This window comes from Psittacula echo, assembly GCF_963264785.1.
Source record: "Psittacula echo genome assembly, chromosome: 6".
NCBI lineage: Eukaryota > Metazoa > Chordata > Aves > Psittaciformes > Psittacidae > Psittacula > Psittacula echo.
Genome location: NC_137743.1, coordinates 4,004,345 through 4,023,126, shown reverse-complemented (window position 1 = coordinate 4,023,126; position 18,782 = coordinate 4,004,345). Strand labels below are relative to the sequence as shown.

Here is an 18,782-nt window from a genome sequence, read left to right as displayed (position 1 = left end):
CACGGGCAGGGACACCTTCCACTGGAGCAGCTTGCTCCAAGCCCCTGTGTCCAACCTGGCCTTGAACACTGCCAGGGATGGGGCAGCCACAGCTTCTCTGGGCACCCTGTGCCAGCGCCTCAGCACCCTCACAGGGAAGAGCTTCTGCCTAAGATCTAACCTAATTTTGTCGGGGTCCTGGTGTTTGGAAGTACTCAAATCTGTCATTGTTGAGGGCAAGAGATGCTGGCCATTGCTCAGAGGAATCCAACCTCTCTAGGCCTGACATTTCATACAGCAATGAGTTTATGGATTTTAGCCCATTTTTCTCACGGGCTTTTGTCTCCAGTCCTCACAAATGTCTTCGATGCCCCTAAAGGGACTCAGGCTGCTGGTTCCTTTTATAGCTGTATTGTTACTTGTCACTGTCCTCCCTCATGACCTTCTTTAAGAGCCCACTCAGAGCTCTTTGCGTTTTCCCATTTTATTTTCCTGTCCCCTTTGTTTTTAATACTCTGCTTCACATTTGCCTTAATTCTCCCCCTCTTCTTCTTCTCTTCTTCCTCCCCCCACATTCTTGCGCTGTGACAAACCTGCTGAAGCATGCTCAGAGCGGCAGCAGCCACGCTGTGCTCGCCATCTGGGATGGGCAGCTCCTGCAGCCTCCCCGAGTCTCCAGAACCACCCTGGACCGCAGCCACGCCATCACCTCCCAGTTTCCCATTTCATTCCATGTCTGTTGCTTTTCTGTTGGCCACCCAGCACAGACTCCTTCGCCTTCTCAGCATCTGCCCAACCAAGGGAAGATTCCAAGATTCCCAACCATATGGCTCATCCCTTCAGCTGGAAAGCCCCATCCTGATGGATTTACTCCTTCATCGCTTTCCTCTGCTCGCCGTGGAAAGCACGAAATACATGGTGCATGTTGAAGCTTTCAATGCAAGTGCTCCCCACTTTTAACAAACTTCTTTTGCTATTGAAATGCATTTCCAAGTGATTGAGTACTCAGTACGTACTTTTGTCATATTTCTGCTGAGTTTTTCCTAGCTGTATTGTTTACTCCCTACCTTTCCTACCTATTTCCTATCTCTATACTAGAGACCAGCCCTGAAGAGAAGGACCTGAGAGTGCTGGGTGAGGAGATGCTTCCCATGACCCGGCTTCAGTGTGCACTAGAGCCCAGAACCATCCCTGTGTGCTGGGCTGCACCCCCAGAGCGTGAGCAGCAGTCGAGGGAGGGGATCCTGCCCCTCTGCTGTGCTCTGGGGAGACCCCGCCTGCAGCCCTGATCCAGCTCTGCGGCAGCAGCACAAGAGGGACGTGGAGCTGCTGGAGTGAGGCCAGAGGAGCCCATGGAGATGCTGCGAGGGCTGGAGCAGCTCTGCTCTGGAGCCAGGCTGAGAGAGCTGGGCTGGGGCAGCCTGGAGAAGAGAAGGCTCCTGAAGGGGAGCCCTTAGAGCAGCTCCAGTGCCTAAAGGGGCTGCAGGAAACCTGGAGAGGGGCTTTGGACAAGGGCCTGTAGGGCCAGGCCAAGGGGAATGGCTTTAACCTGCCCGAGGGGAGACTGAGATGAGCTCTTAGGCAGAAGTTCTTCCTAAGTTACAGGTCTCAGTGTGGCAGCTTGTAGCAACACCCAACAGCTATAGCAGGGAAGAATGGATTTGGTGTGGGCATTGTGCCTTCTCTGCCTTCATCCTCATCTGGACGGGGGGGCAGTGATCTAGCTATAGTTGAACATTTTGATGTTTCAAAGTAAGATGGGGAAAAAAAGCCACAAGTGTGAGATTTACTGGGTGTGAAGCTGAGGCTGACTCAGAGAGAGGATGGAAAAATGGCAACAAATCAGTAAACCATTTAAAATATCCTGTTCTCAATAGCTTCAAAAGCTGTGCTGCCGTCGGAATTCTGTGCATTTCTATCCCATACCCTTTATCAGTTCAGTTGCAAATCTTCCTTCATCATGAAAAGCCTGAAAACACTGAATAAAGCAAAGGCAGGAGCAGGATTTGAGAAGCCGGTGCGAGGAGGGAGTTCTGCATATTCAGAGTTCAGCTAGTGAGGAATAACCATCTGGTGAGCACGTACAGCTCTGCTCCTGGATAAGCCAGGGATGAATTGCCTAATTGGAGCCAGCACTCTGCCTGAGAGCGAGTAGTTACCAGGGTAAAGGGAATTACATAAGGGTAAGATCTGCACTTACACATCACTAACTAACCAGATGTAATCTCTGCTCTCTGAGCTGAGGCAGTCCTGCTGCAGCACAGGAACACTTCATGCCAGCGCAAAATAATGTGGGCTTTGTCTTTTTGCTTACCTGAAGCACAATTTTGCTTCAGCAAGACCCCCAGGTATTGTACACAGCATCCAGGAATCTGCTACTGTGAAATGTTTTGACTCTTCCTTTCTAATTATAGCTTTTGGTATCATTCTCTTGGTTGCAAGCAGGGTGAATCAGAACAGAAACGCCAGGGAGGGTGGAGGGAAGAAACCTTTTGCTAATGGTGAGCATCAGGGTGGAAGAAACAGGGCACCTCGTGAGCGTGATGCAAAGTGCTTGTGTTTCATAGGAGAAACTGGCAATCTGCAATTGTGGGTTGCTCTGAAAAAGATCCTGAATTGTAAATTCTTTGCAGCAAAGGAAAGGAACTTCCCAGACATCTGCCTTGCTGGCTGCCAGCAGGGCTCACACCTTGGAAGCACAAAGGGCTCCTGCTTCAAGCAGCCTGTGCTCTGTCCTGGCTGCTACACAGGTGCTGGTGGTGCAGCTCTGGGCTGACAGGGAGCAGGAACCAGATGATATTTCCAAGCACAGACACATGTTGGGGGAGACTGGATGGCGCAGCCCTAGGGGAAGCACTTGGGGGTGTTGGGTGAGGAGAAGCTCCCCATGACCTGGCTTCAGTCAGGAACTGTTGGAACAAGTCCAGAGGAGGCCACGAGGATGATCAGGGACTGGAGCACCTCCTGTATGGAGACAGGCTGAGAAAGTTGGGGCTGTTGAGCCTGGAGAAGAGAAGGCTGCGTGGAGACCTCAGAGCAGCTTCCAGTATCTGAAGGGGGCCTACAAGGATGCTGGGGAGGGACTCTTCATCAGGGTCTGTAGTGACAGGACAAGGGGTAATGGGTTCAAACTGAAACAGGGGAAGTTTAGATTGGATATAAGGAAGAAATTCTTTAGTGTGAGGGTGGTGAGGCACTGGAATGGGTTGCCTAGGGAGGTTGTGAATGCTCCATCCCTGGCGGTGTTCAAGGCCAGGTTGGACAGAGCCTTGGGTGCCATGGTTTAGTGTGAGGTGTCCCTGCCCATGGCAGGGGGTCTGGAAATGGATGATCTTAAGGTCCTTTCCAACCCTAACTATTGATTCTATGATTCAGTGTGCGCTGGAGCCCAGAATCCTCCCCCTGTGTGCTGGGCTGCACCCCCAGAGCATGAACAGCAGGTCAGGGAGGGGATTCTGCCCTTCTGCTGTGCTCTGAGATGAGCTCTTAGGCAGAAGCTCTTCCCTGTGAGGGTGCTGAGGTGCTGGCAACAGAGTGCTCAGAGAAGCTGTGGCTGCCCCATCCCTGGCAGTGTTCAAGGCCAGGCTGGACACAGGGGCTTGGAGCAAGCTGCTCTAGTGGAAGGTGTCCCTGCCCGTGGCAGAGGGTTGGAACTGGATGAGCTTTAAGGTCTCTTCCAACCCCAACCCATTCCAGGATTCTATGACTCTATGATGCTGCAAAAACTCTGTGGCTTATGCCCGCCTTCTGGATTTCATCGTATCTGTGAGTTCTGACAAGGAGATTTCCAATGAGTTCTTCCCTGAGCAGGCTCTTTCTTGTTCTAGAGGAACTGGAAGGAAATCAAGTTGATCAGAGAGAGCTGGGATGGCTGAGGAAGGTGGGAAGAAAGCAGTGTTAGCAGAGCAGGGATTTATGATGTTCGAGAAGTGGGGGGAAAAGAAAGCTGGAAGACATATGTGTGCAAATGGTATTTTTAGATGTGCATGAAGGCGCATGGTTGTGCCATGGGTTTATTCTGAGTTACAGAGGGCAGTTGCACACCCTCTGTGTGAAGGCACACAATCTCCAAGGCATGAGCAAATTCAGCTCCGCGCAGCAAAGTTCCCAAAATAACGTATTAAGCTGTCAAATGAATATGACTGTTCCAAATTTCTTATAGGGAGTCGAAATTTGTCCTTAAATTGGTGGAATCAAGTTGAAATTTGGGATGGAATGTAGGAAATTAGTACTTGCCAACAGAAATAGAATTAGCTTTCTGACATTTAAAGAAGAAAATGATGATCAAATAGCAAATCTATTGAGAACTGGGCTATCAAGTCATGTAGATTTTGATTTCTCTCCAAATTACACGTCTGACAGCTATTAGTGCACAAATTATATGTGTAAATATCAGTGTTCTAAAGCACTGAAAGGTCATTGCTGTTGTATTTTATTGTTTAGGTCTAGAACAAATGGCAGTTTTTGGAGATAAAACCAAAGTTGTGGCCTTAGGAATAACGTCACCAAGGTCAAAATGTCCCGCAATTTGGAGATGCAGCCGGGATCTGCTTTGGAAGCTGACAGCTCTGGTAACAGTGTTCTAATTCAATTTTGAAATGATCATTGAATCATAGAATCCTGGAATGGTTTGGGCTGGAAAGGACCTTAAAGCCCATCCAGTTCCAACCCCTGCCACAGGCAGGGACACCTTTCACTAGAGCAGCTTGCTCCAAGCCCCTGTGTCCAACCTGGCCTTGAACACTGCCAGGGATGGGGCAGTCACAGCTTCTCTGGGCAATCGCTTATGTATGATGCGAGTTAGGTTCATTAAAGCTCTTTTCTGTTGTGAACATACATGACATGCTCCTAACGTGCTGCAGTGCTCTATGTTGGGTTTCAAATGTTTCCATGATTTCCAAATGGTTTTCTGTCAGGCTTAGGTAATATTCTGGAAGGATTATAAGTGATATTTTCCCCTAAATTACATATGCCATGTATTCTCATATCCTTTTCTGCAGTCCAATCTATAACAATTATTTCTGGACATTTCCATTGCTGTACAGTTGAGGCAGCATTTAGGAGTCACCCCAGTACTCGCTCACTTACACGACAGCTCTTCCATCACCTTTCCTAGACGTCAAGAACAAGGGATCCATTTGCTGAATTATTTCTAATCACAGAGAGTTCTCCTTAGCTCTCTTTAAGAGAACTAATATTTCTTTTGCATGACTTACCCAAGTTCATTTGGATCTTATATGTGGATGGGTGAAAGAAAATACAGTTTTCCCCATCTTTCTTATAGCTAAACATCCATAATTACGCTTCCCAAAAGAGAATTTAGTAAATAACTCATCTGGGAGAGACAAATCACATTTGCCTTCCCCCCTAAGAGTTTTTCATGTTTAGAGGGAACTAATTTAATTGCAAATGGAGACAAATTTCTCTCTCAGTCTCCATAAGTAATTGCATTTTGCTTGTCCTGGCTCTGGTTTGAGTTGTTTGTCTGCTGGACAAAGGCAGTTTCTCTACCAAAGGCATCGCTGCTCTGCTTGAACATCCTGGGTGCTTTCAGTTTATCTGATTGAGGCAGAAGGGATGGATCCACCTGGCCAGAGCAGGATGAGTTTCCCAACACAGCACCTAGCCTGAGGTATTAGCTAACAGAGTCCCCTCTATAGCCTCAGTTGGGAACAGGGAAAGAAACCACGGGAAGAAAAAGTGCTGGAATGTCTGAGAAAGCCTGAAAAGTAGGTACTGCAGTGGGAAAACAAAAAGGCAGGTATCAAATGATGTAAGGCACAGGAGGGAAAAGCAGGGAGGTGGGAATTCTGTCTGTGAGCCTACAACAAGATGCAGACTTGCAGTGCTTGAGTAGACAGCAAAACAACAATATTGCATACTCGGTACAAGTCAATTTTTAAGGGATCATAGACTTATAAAATCCCAGCCTGGTTTGTGTTGGAAGGGACCTTAAAGCTCATCCGGTTCCAACCCCTGCCACAGGCAGGGACACCTTCCACTGGAGCAGCTTGCTCCAAGCCCCTGTGTCCAACCTGGCCTTGAACACTGCCAGGGATGGGGCAGCCACAGCTTCTCTGCGCACCCTGGGCCAGCGCCTCAGCACCCTCACAGGGAAGAGCTTCTGCCTAAGAGCTCATCTCAGTCTCCCCTCGGGCAGGTTAAAGCCATTCCCCTTGGCCTGTCCCTACAGGCCCTTGTCCCAAGCCCCTCTCCAGGTTTCCTGCAGCCCCTTTAGGCACTGGAGCTGCTCTCAGGTCTCCCCTTCAGGAGCCTTCTCTTCTCCAGGCTGACCCAGCCCAGCTCTCTCAGCCTGGCTCCAGAGCAGAGCTGCTCCAGCCCTCTGATCATGGCTATGAGCCCCTCCCTCACGGTTTATCCATGATATTCGGGTATTTCCTGCCAGGGCACTGGAAGGGTCAGTTACCACTGATACATTCGACGGCTGCTGCCTATCCATGTCATCGCAAGGGGTCTTCATGCGGGGTGAGCTCCACAAGCGCTTCCCCTCGCTGTGTTACCCCCTCCGCACCGCGGTGCGAGCCGGCCGCTCGGTCCCGTCGCCCTCCGAGCTCCGCTCACCTCAGGGGGTACCCGGGGCGGGAGGGCACCCGGCGGCACCGATGACATCACCGTTCTTCCCAAAGAAGCGCGCAGCGATTGGCGGAGGGCGAGCCGCCGGCTTCGCCAATGAGCGCCAGGCATGGCGGCAGGCCGGGCTGACGTGCGGGCTGCTGGCCGTATGGGGGTTTATTTTGCTTTGGGCCGCTCCAGCCGCCGCCATTAGAGGAGCCCGGGGAGCGGGGCGAGAGGTTCACCCCCTCTCCCCCCCGCCTCCCCCCGGCCGCGCCGGAGTGGGAGCGCCCGCCGCCGCGGCAGCCCGCCGCGTTGGGAGAGACCATGTCCTGAACGGGGAGAGCAGCGCCGCAACCAGCGGGCCGGGGGGTGGGGGGGGGCGGTGGCGGCGGCGCGGGGCGCAGGCGGCTTCCAGCACCGAGCGGGTGCCTGAGGGACGGCTCCCGGCGGCCAGGTAAACCCCTGCCCCCTCCTCGGGCAGCGCTGGGGGAGGGCGGGCTGCGGGGACCCGAGCCGATCCAGCCCCGGCGGTTCCCCGGCCGGTGACCCGCCGGCGGAGCGGGGCCGGGGTGGCCCGGCTGGGCGGAGGAGCAGTATGGGGTCGGAGTCGCCTCCTCCGCGGCTCCGTGGCCCCGGTCCTGCGTGGAGGGAGGGTTGCTCCGGTGGTAGCCGCTGGCAGAATTGCAGCCGCGGGATGCGGGGTTGGTGGGTCCCAGCCGCGCTGTGTGTGCCACAGGCTTCGGGGAGCCGCGATACAGCACCGAGAGGCTCGGTACAAAGGCAGGAAACTCGGGTTTTTTTCTCCTGTGGCCGCTTCTCCAAGCGCGGGGCTGCGGTACCTCGGTGTGCTGGGGTGAGATCATGCCTCTGCTGCCTCCCCCTCCTTGTTTTTCCTCTTGGAGATGTCTGTTCTGGGCTCTGTGCTGGGGTGGGTGCTAGGAGCTGCCTCTACCTGTGAATTTGATTAGCAGAACTTCCGTAGTATTGCCTGTACTACAGCGTCACGTATTGCCGATGCTTTATCAGATGTGAAGTGCGGAGTATTGCCAAAGCGAGCTTGTTTTTGTGAACTGAAGTTTAAACAAGATGGGAAAAGTTGGATTAATGAGGGAAGCCTTGCTTGGCTCTCCCGTTACAGTCCCACACTGCGGCAGCCCGCTGCTAGGGTAAGGTAAACTTCTCTGCGGAGGTTATGGATGTGTGTTGGGAGTGCTTGGAGTGACAAAAGGCTTCCAGCTCTCCAGTGCTCTGTCCCTGGGTGGGATAACTGATGGGAGAGCATGGATCTGGGTCTCCTGCATGGCAGGCACCGCTCGGCTGTGGTGAGCTGCTGCTGCTGCCACCGTGACTTTTAGTGCTAACAGGAATGACAACTTTGTCTAGAATTCTTGGGAGCTGGTGTAGTAAACAAGTGTTGTTTGATGGGCTTTGTGCTGTGCTTGAACAGGCTCTACTGACTATACCAGCTGCGGGGTGGGACTGGTGCGTGAGTACAACGCATTGGTGAGTTTGGAGATGCAGAAAGTTGGAAGGTGAATCATAGGATGGTTTGGGTTAAGGGACCTTCAACGATCATCTAGTCCAACCCCTCCGGAATGAGCAGTGAGGTGTCTTCTGTGTAATAACCTCAGCTTCTCTAACATGTACTGCGTCAAAGCTCATCCTGGTGGGAGCAGAACCTTGTAACAGCAGCTCAGGAGAGGTTTGTTGCACTCTGTTTGCTTTTTCCTTCTGCTCATGTAGCATTTTGTCTGTGGTGGCTGCAGAAGAGAGCTCCGCAGCCATTTCTCTTTTATGTGTGTGGTTGTGTTTGTTTTTGCAGCGCTTACTCAGAGAAGGGGGAGCAGGTAAGCAGCAGGAGGTGTTCTGGAACTCTGTTTGCCTCCTGAAGGCCAAATTGGTGTCTCAGCATGAGGAATCTGGTTAAAAGATCAATTCTGAGTTAAGTTTGTCACAGCATTAAAAGCGAGTAATGCTTTTGGATGGGTTGCATTTTGTAGCATTAGTGAAACTCTAATTATGTGGTGTAGTTCTCTTGATTTAAAAAGAAATTACTGACTTTTCTTATGCTGAAGTAAAGACCGGCAGGTGGGGGTGACCGATGAGGCCATAGCCTGTTATTGCAGAGTTGTAGCCATTAGCATTTTCTCAGAAGTATAATTAAACATATTAATTTAATTGGAATGTGGAGTAGCATAAAAGCATCAATGGGATTCATCACAAAAGCATGTCTTAAATGGGAGACTGGGTAAAACACAACATTGGTCAAGACAGCATTTTAAGTCTTCCTGGTGTATGTCCATTTTAATGGTACGTCATTCAGTATGTAAATTCCTCGGGGATGGCAAATTTACCTGTCTTTGGTGTTCTTTGCGTAATGGCTCTGTAACTTAGTTGGAAGTGTAAGTAGAAAATGCTTTACTGACTGTATGGGAGGTTATTTTTAATACAGTCCCTCAAATAATCAAATGAACTCTTGGGCACTTTAATGTGAGGTTTACTGGCTCCTACCTACTGGTATTAACTTAGGTGTTAATGTTTTTCTTTCCAACTTCTCTTTGCCATATGGGGTTGAGATAGTGCAGAACTTCAGGTCAGTGCATTCTTTATCATGGTGTACCATCTACGAATTGCAGCAAAACATTTAAACTGCTACTGCAGTCCTGTTAGTACGCTCATGCCCATTCCTCCCCCTAAAATGTGAAGACTGGGTTATTTTGAGCTGTTCAGAATTTATGTCAACAAGTAATCCTCGCTTTAACTGCATGAATTATGATCAACAGTCTCCTGGTACTAAAATGGAGCTAAACTTGAGTTTGGCAGCTGAAAATGGCTGGCTTAGCTGTAACAGAGTTCTTCGTCTTTTAGTTTTTACATAGTACTACATATGAAGTGAGGCAAAGTTGAAAAGTTTTCAGCATAGCTAATGAAGAGCTTCCTACTTCACTTGTCAAATGGAGTAGCTTGGTAAAATCAGTTAAATAACAGATAATTCTATCTTTGTAGTGTTGAATGGCATTGGTTATACCTTAAAAAGAAAACGTCTGTCTTCTAATTCAGATCTCAAACATGATGAGCCTGGCCACTTTCTTGGTACTTACTCTTTTGTAGCACTTACTGTACAGCTGACATTGCTTTGACTTGCACAGAATCGCAGTGATTGTGTGACTCTGTTCGGTTTTGCATCATCAGCTGCTGAAGCACAGCTTCTCATATGTATGTAGTTAATTCTTTTGGAACTTTCTTGGCACATGAGATTAATAATAGGACTTTTATCTCTGGTGTTTAGCAGTTAACATGCTCGAAAAGATGAACTTTAACATTAATTCTGAAAACATACTAGGCTATAATAATACATGTGATTTTGTCTTTCTTCGTTTTGTGGCATGGGCAGGTTTTCAGAAGCTCTGTAGTCAAACTGGGCTTGTATGCATCTGGCATTTTTCATAGCACCTTTTTTCCTGTGCTGCTGTCCCATTTCTCCAAAAGCTCATTTTGGTGAAGACAAAGGATGCTGGAGAGGGGCTCTTCATCAGGGACTGCAGCAGTAGGACAAGGGGTGATGGGTTCAAATTGAAACAGGGGAAGTTCAAGTTAGATATAAGGAAGAAGTTCTTCCTTGTGAGGGTGCTGAGGTGCTGGCACAGGATGCCCAGAGAAGCTGTGGCTGCCCCATCCCTGGCAGTGTTCAAGGCCAGGTTGGACACAGGGGCATGGAGCAACATCCTCTAGTGGAAGGTGTCCCTGCCCATGGCAGAGGGTTGGAACTGAGTGATCTTGAGGTCTTTTCTAACCCAAACCATTCTATGATTCTAAGACGGGAGGTGGTGTGGAAGGGGGAGAAGGAAATGAGTGCAGTGATGTTTGAAGAAGGAACTGTCTTCTGAAGGGGGTGGAATGCAGAGACCTTGACTCCAGAAAGCAGAAGAGATGGTATATTTTTTTTACCAGGGAGCATGGGAGAGTAATACATTGGGAAGAGTGATAGCCGCCTATGAAGCAGACAACTTTGCAGCTCTTTTGCATCTTCTGTACAGCAGGTATAATTAAGTTGGCATTTTTCCCTTCTGTTGTTTGGATATAATCTGTTCTGCGTGTTCTTAAACCAAGGATACTGTTGCATCTTTTCTTTCTAGTAAAATGGAATTGGTTGGGTTTTTTTTCTTACGGAGAGTGGCTGCTAATTTTGCTTGCATTCTCATGTGCAGTTTAAATTAATGAAAGTTATTACAAATGCTGGAGAAGGCACAACATTTGCAGCTGTCTTGAAGGTTCAGTTCATAATTGAACTGAAAGTATTTGGAAGTGATGAGAACTAGATACAAACCAAATACCAGGAGTGCAACCTGCCATCCCGGGGAGGGGAGTCTGTGTTCCTTCCCGTGGCAGGAGGTTGGAACTAGATGATCTTAAGGTCCTTTCCAATCATAACTATTCTATGATCCTTTGTTAAGGTTTAAAAACCCTCCATGTGATTCAGTGACTTTGATTGTATTTAGTATCTAGTCTTGAGTAGCTGTTCTGACTGAAACAAAAGAAGTCCGAGTTACTGAGTAGTTTACAGACATTAAGAAACTTTTCTACCTTCTAGATGTAGAATAGAATCATCTAGGTTGGAAAAGACCTTCAATATCATCAAGTCCAACTATTACTGCCAAGTCCACCACTAAACCATGTCACTAAGGGCCTTGTTGACATGGTTTTTGAGCACCTCTAGGTGAAGACACCCATATTGCCGCTCCAGGCGTTAGCTTTCCTGAGCTAAAGAAAACTATCAGAACTGTGGTTTATGTGACTCTGGGGAAAAAAGTGAACTTGTCTGTTTGGTTTGCAGTAGATTAAAATTTTTACCATCGAGTAATGTTCTGGTGGCTCTGAAGTTTCACGCCTTCGTGTAGGTACATTCATTTGAAACCCTTGCAGCTCTTGGTCACAGTCAGTTGATTATCTGGGAAGAAAAATGACTGTGAAATTGAATAAATGTGGATAATTCTAGCAAAAAAAAGAAACGGGAAATTTGCTTTGTGAAGGTGATTGTCAGTTTGAGAAGTCTTTTTTCTTATGGTTGTGAGGACTGTAAGTGCATTGTGGAAGTGTTTGACTTCTTTTCTTTAGGGCAATGGGCTTGAAAGTATTTCTTCTGTCTCCATTCATCTTCCTCCTATCTAAGCAGGGATTCAGTAGACAGCTGAATTATTAGTTGCTGCTGCTCCCTGAAGCAGCTTCAGACTACAGGTCTGAGACTTAAGTCCTCTGCAGTTCCAAGAAGTGTTGAGTACATACTCCTTGTGCATGCCAGGCCTCTTCTTTTTTAAAGTTCACACTACCATGATAAGTCAGGAGTACTTTGTGCTCGGTGTCTTAATGTCTGCCTGTCATATGACAGATTTAGATTAGACATGAGGAAAAAGTTCTTCCCTGTGAGGGTGCTGAGGCGCTGGCACAGGGTGCCCAGAGAAGCTGTGGCTGCCCCATCCCTGGCAGTGTTCAAGGCCAGGTTGGACACAGGGGCTTGGAGCAAGCTGCTCCAGTGGAAGGGGTCCCTGCCTGTGGCAGGGGTTGGAACTGGGTGAGCTTTAAGGTCCCTTCCAACCCAAACCAGGCTGGATTCTATGATTTGTGCCTTTTGTGGGCTGTGCCTGTGGGGGTTGGGTTTTGGCTACACAAAGGCTTTCCCTTACTGTGTGCTTGTTGATAAGCTAAGTTTTATCTTGCTGAAGGATTGAGGTGGTTTGCTGGACTGTTTGCATTTTTTTGACCTCCACATTACTGTTTAGCTTGGCAGGGATAAAAATAATCGTCACCTCATGGCTTTTAAATGGTTTATTTAAAGAAGGTTCTTCAGGGTTGTCTCTAGCAAGTTATTCCCACCTCCAAAAGCAGAAGGTTTACTTAGAGCTGTTAGTCTGAAACTTTCTCGCAGCTCAGAGCACAGCCTTGCGATGGTTAAGTTGGAGTTGCTGGGTACGTATTGTGAGCAGAGCACAGATTACTAATCATAAGGTTAAAAAATAAAAGAATTTATATCACTCCTTCTCTAGAAGGAGTTAAATTTGTTTTCCTTAGGTTTGATCTTTGCATTTGATCTTTGATACTAGTTCTTTGCACTATGTTAAGCAGCAACAGAGAGTAGCGGGTTTTGTGTGCTGTGGTAACAGCATTTTACCTGTCTTTTACTTCTTTATTCCTTTTCTTTTTTTGATACTTTGCTGTCTAATGAGTATCTTAAGAAGAGCTAAATAAAATGTATGGCTTACTTGAACTAGCCTTAAATACAGCCCAATTGCAAATACATATGCCAAGGATGTCCTAAACTGTATCTCAAAGCGGCTTGCCATTAGTTAGGAGGGAACTATACAATAGTTGATGTTGAGTGTGTGTTTCCTTGTTTCATTTGATGGCAGGTGGTTTTTCTCCACCAGATGGTTGGACTTGATGATCTTAAAGGTCTTTTCCGACCTAGTTGATTCTAAATGGTGACTGTGTCTGCAGTTAGCCATGATCTGATTTATGTTGAGCCAATATTGAGGAGGCTCAGAGGATAATAACTAGAACTGAATGTCAAATGTACAAGTCTTAATAGAAAGTTCCTTGGTTGTTGGACAGGTTTAAGTGTTTTTAAGTTCTGATGTCTGACTCCACAGTGTGTTTTCAGTCAGAGCGTGACATCTGGTTTTCCTCAGCTTGTGTGAGAATGGCTGAGATCTAAACAAAACCGAGTCTTGTGTTTTAGGCATGTAGTCTAAACACAGATAAAATTTGACCTCCCTTTCTGTAAAGAATCATCTTGTTCAACTTCTGCACTTTGTCCAGTGCAAATAGGCTTAAAATGAAGTTTGAGCAATTCTGTTGTTTATTGTGTGGGTTTGTTGCTGTTGGGCATCTCGAGTCTATATTCATCTGTTGCTGCCTGTTCATAATGAGCAGATCCATTAAATGGCCCTGGCTGTACTTATGTGAATATTCCATCATTGCTCATTATTTTGAGTCACTTTGCTTGGTTTTTGATTGCAGCTGTGGGGGAGATGCTGTGTATTATGTAACTGCTGATCTGCTTACTCTGCTTTTCCCAAATTGCTTTCTAAGTACTCAGTCGTATTTAGTCCATCCTAATGGGCAGTAGCATCTCATCTAAATAGTGCACTTTTAATTGAGTTTTAAACAAATCAAACCTCTGAAAAATGGAACGCTCTTCTGAAATAAGGAAGAGGACTGAACTGCAAGCATCTCCTGTTTTTAAAGGTTGTTTTCAGCTGTTAAGGTTTTCGTAGGTTTTAGCCCCAAATTTAATAGAGCTATAGGTGGAGTTTGATCTCTTTGAGATAAGTAACAAACAAACCTGCAGGTTACACAGCAGCATTAACTGTAGTGGTTAAGAGCACAAAAATGCTTTGAGGGATAAACATCAAAATAAAGGCAGCAGAAAGACAAGGTTTAATATTCCCAAATAGCTGTTAATTCTGGGATGAGCCCTCAGCTTCTGCATGAGAGTTACTTTATAGTCAGGTCTGTGTCTTAACCTGAAGTTCACTGTGAATTCTTGTATTCCAGATACCTCCTAGGATCTTCAACCTCCTGAATGTTTGACTGCACAGAACACTTACAGAACTAGGCAGCCTCTTGCAGTTTTAATACTGCCTCTAAATTCTCTTATGAGAAGTCAGGCTTGGAGGTTCATTTGAAATAACAGTAGTTGGATTGAAAGTGAGAACAGAAGATTGAAAAGAAAGCTGAAGAAAACCAGCATAAATACCTGATAAAGTAGACTTCAGATGCTTTGCAATGAGTTCTGAATGCATAAATTGCAATGAAAGCAGTGTTGTATGTGTTGTATGTAAAGGAAGCCCATCTGAATTCCTTGGATGAACCAGCTTCTCTTCAAAAGTTAGTAGTAACTTTCTCAGGCATAGTTTTGGTGAAGGGAACTGAATTTTTGGCAGTGTTTTTCTTTGGAAAATCAAGTTTTCTCCATGTTAACTAATGGCTGACTTAGAAGAGGAAAAGTTGTATGTAATGAAGGAGGTCAGACCTAAAAACTTGTAGTACTTTGACCGCCTAGATTAGATTGTCTAGAAAACTGAAGAAAAAACTACTTTAACTTACTAGATTGTAAATAGTTACTCAGTAATAACTAAAATCTTTTCAATGTCTTTATTCCTCATGCACCATTGATGTTACAGTTTGTAGGTTGTGCTGTGATTTACACAGCAATTATTTGGTCCTTAATAGAACTGAGATTTGAACTTGGTGCCTCTCAATACAGCAGCGTTTCTCCTGTATCTATGTTACTGGGAGCAAAGAAAAAGTTCCATAGCTCAGGAGAGGTGATCCTTGTGTGCTTCTGTTAAATTGCTTGCTTCAGTCTCTCCAGGCTCATACAGAAAATGGTTACAAATTTGTGACTTGCAGTAATATTTATGTTCTTTATTGTAATGCAGAGTTCCTGCCCTTCCTGCAAAGCTTCCAGATTTAGCACTGAGCTGATTTGGTTGTGCCATTGACAAGGTCAATGCTCTTAGTTTTGTCTTTAAAAGAGACGAAAATGGAACTTAACTGTTCATTCCCTTTAAACTACGGAAGCCTGAGTTCAAGATTTATTCTTCTAATATATTATCTTTTGAGGCTTATGCTGAATTCTTGAGGAAGAATATGCAAGGAATAGTGGCTAGCTGAAGGTGGAGTAAGTAATTTGTTAACTGGAGAGTGAAATGTCAGTACAGAAAATCAGGCAAAGCAAATTTCAGGTGAAAATCAGTTCTTAATACCTGGCAATACATTGCAAATGCGTGATTTAAAGATGTTTTTGTTGAAGTGTATTGACAATGAGATACCTCATAAGGATTCTTGGACCCAGAAAACGGAAGTGAATTTGAACCAATTAAATCTCAGTGTCTTCTCTGTAAGGAATTGTTGAGGCTTTCAGGGAGTTTACAACTTTAAAAGGGACAAATAGGCCTTTTTGATTTAAGCTTGTGTACAACTCTGTTATCTTCTAGACCTTCCTACTGGCTGTAGTAAAAATGGGCAAAACTGTGCATGGCAAGTCCCTTAGTACAGCTTGTATGAGCTCTAAAAAGATGCCATGGTTTGAGGCAGCTGTTTATAAACTGATTTATGAGATGACAGTGAAATCAAACCATTGCTTTGTTTCCTGTTGTAAAGAGTTGACTCAGATTCATCTTATGGATCTTAATATTCTGCAGTTTACAGGACAAACCCACCTACAAAATTTGCCTCTCACCAGGAATCTAGGAAGCAATTTATCCCCCATGGTGATAAGAGAATATAAAGAACCGCCTCTGGAATGTGTTTAAAAACTGTGTAGATGAGGCCTTTAGTGACATGGTTTAGTGGTGGACTTGGCAATGCTGGGGTAAAGGTTGGACTTGATGATTTTAAAGGTCTTTTCCAACCTAACTGATTCTATGATTGTATATTCAGACTAGTGCCTGTTTTATCACAGCCATTGAAGGTGACAATCCAGATGTGTGATTTCAACAGGTTTTCCTGTTGCAGCTTTTATTTGTGTATAAATGAACTTCAGTTTTCGAAGTCATATGCTAATATGGGTAATATTAATGGGTAATTGGAAGAGAACATGAGGCAGTGACGCGCAAGGGGAACACTTCTGAAAATGTGTCAAAGTATATGGCAGTTCTTCCTCAGAAAGCTGTTTGTCCATCATGTGTTTATATGCCTTCACAGGGATGTTATCCAGCTGTGAGTGAGTAGTTAGGCAGCTGCCAGACCCTCTTTTGGTAGATGTACATTTAAATAGACCATGTTTCACAATACAGAAAGGATATGGGAGGTGAAAATACTACTGTTTGATCTTTCCCTTTGACTCGCAGTCCTCTGTCTCTCGCTGCTTCTTGTGGTTTGATGTGTGAACGGTGTTACTGCACTCAGAAACTGTTAATGGCTTCTGTGTTTGGTAATTGAGATGTTTCTTTCTTTCAGAAGATGTTTTTGCTTGTTTTGATCTTCCAAAAAGTTGCTTCAGTGTTTAAAATGAAAATAAAAAATCATAGAACCATGGAATGGTTTGTGTTGGAAGGGACCTTAAAGCTCATCCAGTTCCAACCCCTGCCACGGGCAGGGACACCTTCCACTGGAGCAGCTTGCTCCAAGCCCCTGTGTCCAACCTGGCCTTGAACACTGCCAGGGATGGGGCAGCCACAGCTTCTCTGAGCACCCTGTGCCAGTGCCTCAGCACCCTCACAGGGAAGAGCTTCTGCCTAAGAGCTCATCTCAGTCTCCCCTCTGGCAGGTTAAAGCCATTCCCCTTGGCCTGTCCCTACAGGCCCTTGTCCAGAGCCTCTCTCCAGATTCCTTGTAGGCCCTTTAGGCACTGGAGCTGCTCTAAGGTCTCCCCTTCAGGAGCCTTCTCTTCTCCAGGCTGAACAAAATACACTGTGGATTTTTTGCTGGTGTGGTGCTGGCATCTGTGCTGGCAGAAACCTTATTGTACTGATCAAATCAGTGCTTCAACCTTAAGTCATTTCACTCGTGAGTAAGGATGTTTGAACAAAGCAAACTGCTTCTGTGTTACAGGGAAAAGGGAGCTCAGGAATTTACTTGAATCTTCAGCGAGACTCACAAGGCAAAAGAGATCCATCTGCCTTCCCCAGGTGCAGCTGCTTCTTCAAGGTTGCTCCAAGAGAAAGCCAGGCTGGATTATTATTAGGTCAAGAGGGGATCCTGCCCCTCTGCTGTGCTCTGGGGAGACCCCCCTGCAGTCCTGATCCAGCTCTTCTATGACAACAACAGAAGAGGGACGTGGAGCTGTTGGAGCCAGGCCAGAGGAGGCCGTGGAGATGCTGCGAGGGCTGGAGCAGCTCTGCTCTGGAGCCAGGCTGAGAGAGCTGGGCTGGGTCAGCCTGGAGAAGAGAAGGCTCCTGAAGGGGAGACCTGAGAGCAGCTCCAGTGCCTAAAGGGGCTGCAGGAAACCTGGAGAGGGGCTTGGGACAAGGGCCTGTAGGGACAGGCCAAGGGGAATGGCTTTAACCTGCCAGAGGGGAGATTGAGTTGAGATCTTTAGACTGGTCTAAATCAGTGTATGGCTGTTGATGGGGAAGGGCTTGGATCACTTGGTGAACTGGAGCTCTGTATTGTTTGAGCCAAATGAAAAATAACTCCAGGACACGATGAATAATTAAATTGAGGGGTGTATAATATATCCTGTCATAAAAATGTTATTTGAGGACTTCACTGTTTCCACCCAAGTTCTTTGTGCTGTTTTGTGATTTCCCATGTACCTAAATAGAGGAGTAGTCTTAAAAGCTGAAACAAAGCAGAAGAAAAAAATCAGCTTGTTCTGGGTGACCATTTCCAATTGACTTTAGTAAAAAGGGGCTCTGGCAATGTTTTGATTTTTCTTTGATTTATCAGAATTTAGTAGATTCTCCTCTTCAATGTTGTGAGTTACTCCACTACTCTGTTTGGAAGGTATTTAGCACATACACAGATTAACTGGAGCTTCTTTGGAGTTTTGTGGTGTTTCATTTCTTGTCTGCTCATACTTTTTGGACATTAAGGCGTGAACCTGCACTTCACAGTCACTGTTGCGCTATTCCTCTGTGAGAGGAGGTTCTGTGTGATTCAGCTTTTCCTCTATGAAGAATCTAAAATAACAAGTTAACTTGAGGCCTGAGTGGCAAGGAAGTAATCATGAAGAAATGTACCTGGCTTGGAGCTGCTCAGTGACTGGTGATGATGCTGTATCACCTGCACATCAGGTGGTGCTGGTGTCACTGGGGTGTGGGGCAGCTGCAGGTCACACCGAGACCTGGAAGTAAAACAACCCCATATGTGAAAGTGCTGGATTTCCTCATCAGTCTGTGCCGCAGTGGGTGTTGGCAGAGCTATCAAAAGAGAGAAATTGCGTTGCTCCATTGAGCCTTTTCGTATTCTTCACTCGTAATAACCTGAGGCCTTGTGTTTGGAGGTAATAGTCCCTACTTGTCAAAAGCCCTTCTCCAGGTTTCTTGTAGCTGCTTTAGGTATTGGATGACTGTTATAAGGGCTTCCCTGAGCGTTCTCTTCTCCAGGGTGAACAAGCCCAGCTTAAAATCAAGTTGACTTTGTATTCTCATGTATACGTATGTATTTTTCACTTTAGTTATTACAGATCTGGGGACCTTGTATGATCTGTCTCCTTTTTTTTTATCCATTATGCATGGGCATGGACATTTATGAGGAGCAGTGAAGGGGAAGCAGTAGGAAGT

At 46.2% G+C, this 18,782-nt stretch overlaps 1 protein-coding gene across 2 annotated transcripts in view; it reads left to right on the top strand.

The window, feature by feature from the left end:
* The first annotated feature begins 6,708 nt into the window (after positions 1-6,708).
* Positions 6,709-18,782, top strand: part of ZRANB1 (zinc finger RANBP2-type containing 1) — a 45,225-nt gene continuing 33,151 nt past the window's right edge. Inside the window, exon 1 of one of the 2 annotated variants that reach the window (XM_080621622.1) lies at positions 6,709-7,009. The gene's annotated coding sequence lies outside the window, so the exon portion shown is untranslated. Of the gene's footprint in view, positions 7,010-17,165; positions 17,187-18,782 lie in introns of those variants that run through there. The other variant, XM_080621623.1, reaches the window with a different exon arrangement.